The sequence below is a fragment of the Sciurus carolinensis genome, chromosome 2 (assembly GCF_902686445.1).
Source record: "Sciurus carolinensis chromosome 2, mSciCar1.2, whole genome shotgun sequence".
NCBI classification, from domain to species: domain Eukaryota; kingdom Metazoa; phylum Chordata; class Mammalia; order Rodentia; family Sciuridae; genus Sciurus; species Sciurus carolinensis.
Genome location: NC_062214.1, coordinates 15,603,563 through 15,606,813, shown reverse-complemented (window position 1 = coordinate 15,606,813; position 3,251 = coordinate 15,603,563).

Here is a 3,251-nt window from a genome sequence, read left to right as displayed (position 1 = left end):
CATGTCCCAGATGACTCTGGTCTCCAGTGGCATTGGAAGCTGCTGTTCTGCAGCCCTTTCTTCCACTGGACCTGGAGATAAACACGTGCCCAGGGCTCTGCGGGACCCAGCGGTTTGGTCTGTGGGGACTGGCACATTTCCTAGCCCTTGATTATCCCTCTAAGTTGTCTCAAGGCAGATTCTGATTACCATTTCTATTCCTGCCTCTCAACTCTGATTACTTCAGCAAGTGCCTTTCAATTGCCCCATTCTTTTCTTTCATAAAGAAATGCCTCAAACTTCAATCTTTTGGGAAAAAAATACACACACACACACACACACACATCAGCTATTCCCCATGTTCATGAAGCTTTGTGCTTCCTACCTCAGGGAGGGGTTTAGAAAAAGATTTTATTTTATGTCCTACTTTTCATTGCTGTAAGTCGACAGAGACAGCCCTATAGCATGTTTTAATGGACTTCCTCTGGTGGCTGGAGAGGCCACTGGCGGATCATCCATAAGTATCACTTTGGGTGGGCCCTGGTAGATGCTCCCTACCCACAGCTCTCCACCTGTGACTGTGATGAGGGTTGGCCAGTGTTCAGGGAAAACTACAAGTCCTGGGGAGTTTGCACCCCTAGAAGCACCCTCACCCAATAGGACTCAGTGAATAAAGGCCCCAGACTCCTTGTCTCTGGGTTGGGATAACTCCAAGGCAAGTTCTACATGGAATCCCACATTCCCCAAGGGAATGGAGCGCTGGTTGCCCACAGTGGTTGACTTCCTTGATAGTGGGCCCTACCCTGGCTCCCCTCCCTTCTCTACCTCACTTCCCCAAACCTTGATCTGTGTTTCATGGGATCACAACCCAGGGAAAGGACTTGTATCTGAGTCCTTGTCTCTGAATCTCCTTCTAAGGGAATTCCAAGCAAGATAGGCACTGGTCTAAGCTCTTAATCCTGTGCTACATCACAGCTCTTACTCAAGAACTTGAATCCAAGACTATATTATATTTTGGGGATTTTATTCCAGAATATTAAGGGTACGCCATTGTGGGCTTTGGAAGACCTTTCCTAGCCTTGCTAAATCCAATCCCATAATCCAAATTGAGTATTCCTCTGAGACTCTGGACCACATTGGGCTTGAAGCTCAAATAAATTTCAGCATCTGCAAACCCATTTCAACCAACATAAGCCATTAAAGAGTTTGGGGGTAGGACTGCAAGATGCTGGAGCCACTTCCGAAACCAGTGTGGCAGTCCTTCCAAAGATGAAGTAGAGTCACCATATGACCCAACAATCCTACTCCAAGGTCTTACACCCAAGAGAACTGAAAATCCATGTCCACACAAAAACTTGTGCCTGTGTGTTCATAATAGCGGTGTTCCTGACAAGCCACAAAAAGCTGCCAAAATGTCCATCAAGTCAACTGATGAGTGCTTAAACAAAGCCCAGTGTACCAAGCAGTGGTCTTCCTCATCCATAAAGGAACGAAGTCCTAGTACCTGCTACAACATGGTGAACCCGGAAAAAAAAGCTAAATGAAAGAAATGGACCACAAAAGGCTGCATAATATTCAGAAAAGGCAGATCCATAGGGACAGAAAGTAAATTGGTGGCTGCCAGGGAGGTGAGGAGGGACTGCTAACACGGGGTTCCTTTGAGAGGGGGGAATAAAAATTCTCCCATCACGGGTGATGGTCATGCAAACATTGTGAACACACCGGACACCACTGAACTGCATTTCTCCACAAGGCGAACTGTATTACCTGTGAATTCTATCTTAATAAAACTGTTGCTTAAGAGAGAGAAATTATACAATCGTGCGGATTACTGGAGTCCCACAGAAAACCTTGCCTCTAAATTTTCTCCCACTTTCTAACTCTCCTGAAATATCTCTTCAAAGTCATATCACGGCCTCAGAAGAAAACGAGACCCAAGTCTAGCCATAGTCTTGGTGGTTGACAAAGCCAAATTCCAAGCAAAGACTGGGCCTGTGTGCACATCAGAAGGAACTGGTTCTGGCTGGCAGCCAGCCCCTGCTGGTTCTGTGACGCCAGCAGGTTGTACCTGCAGGTAGGGTTTTGTAAACATTCAGCGAGACACATCTAATTTGAAAGTCTATCTTCTTAAAGCAACATTCGAAGGAGGACTTCAAAGCACTTGAATCTCAACAGCAAAGGACCAGCTGATCCAGATGTTGTTCTGTAACAATGTGGGAGGGGCTCTGCTATGGTTTGAGTATCCCCACCAAGCTGGGGTGGAGGAGGGGGAATCGCATGAAAATCAAAGGCAACCAGGCGGAGGGAAGAATGGCAGGAAAGGGGAGGTGCTGGGGAGGGAAACTGACCGAGTCATAGCGTCATGTTTTGTGCACATATGAATATGCAATATATATCATTATAATGCCCCATAGAATTATGAAAAAAAGATCAAATAAAAATGTAAAGAATGTTGATGAGCACAAGATTAGGCTGGAAATTAATTTTTCAAATTATGAAATAAATGTTTTCAAAGCTTAAAAAAAAAAAAAACAGAAAAAGGAAAAGAAGGCCCGACTGAGACGTAGGTTGAAATTCAACCCATTTGAAGGTACTAAGAGGTAGGACCAACCACGTTTTTATATTGATATAACTAAATATTATCATAAGTGTTTTACTTTCATATCAACTCTAATAATTTAAGTTTAAGAAATAAAATTTTGTTCATCTAAGAGGTGATTAGTTCATGAGGATTCCACCCTCTTGACTGGATTAATTAATTCATGGTTTCATGGATTCATGAAGTAAGGGCTATCTTGAGAGTGGGTCTGCTATAAAACTTAGTTTGGTTCTGTCTCTTGTATGTGCCCCTCTTACCATGTGAGTCCCTGTGCTGTCTCAGGACTCTATAGAGTCACCCCGCAGCAAGAAAGCCCTCACCAGATGGGGGTCCTCCAACTTTTGAACTCTCAGTCTACAGAAATAGGAGTAGTAAAACCCTAATTCTTTATAAATTACCCAGTCTCTGGTATTTGATTATAGTAACAGAAATTGGACTAATAGGCTCTTTATCCCAGGAACTCTGAAGGTCACTAAAGAATTCATTCAGGCCAGGAGCAGTGGCGCACACCTGTAATTCCAGCAGCTTGGGAGGCTAAGGCAGGAGGACCACAAAGTCAAAGCCAGCCTCAGCAATTTAGCAAGGCCCTAAGTAACTTAGTGAGACCCTATCTCAAAATAAAAAATAGAAAAGAGCTGGGGATGTGGTTTAGTAGTTAAGTGCCCCTGGGTTC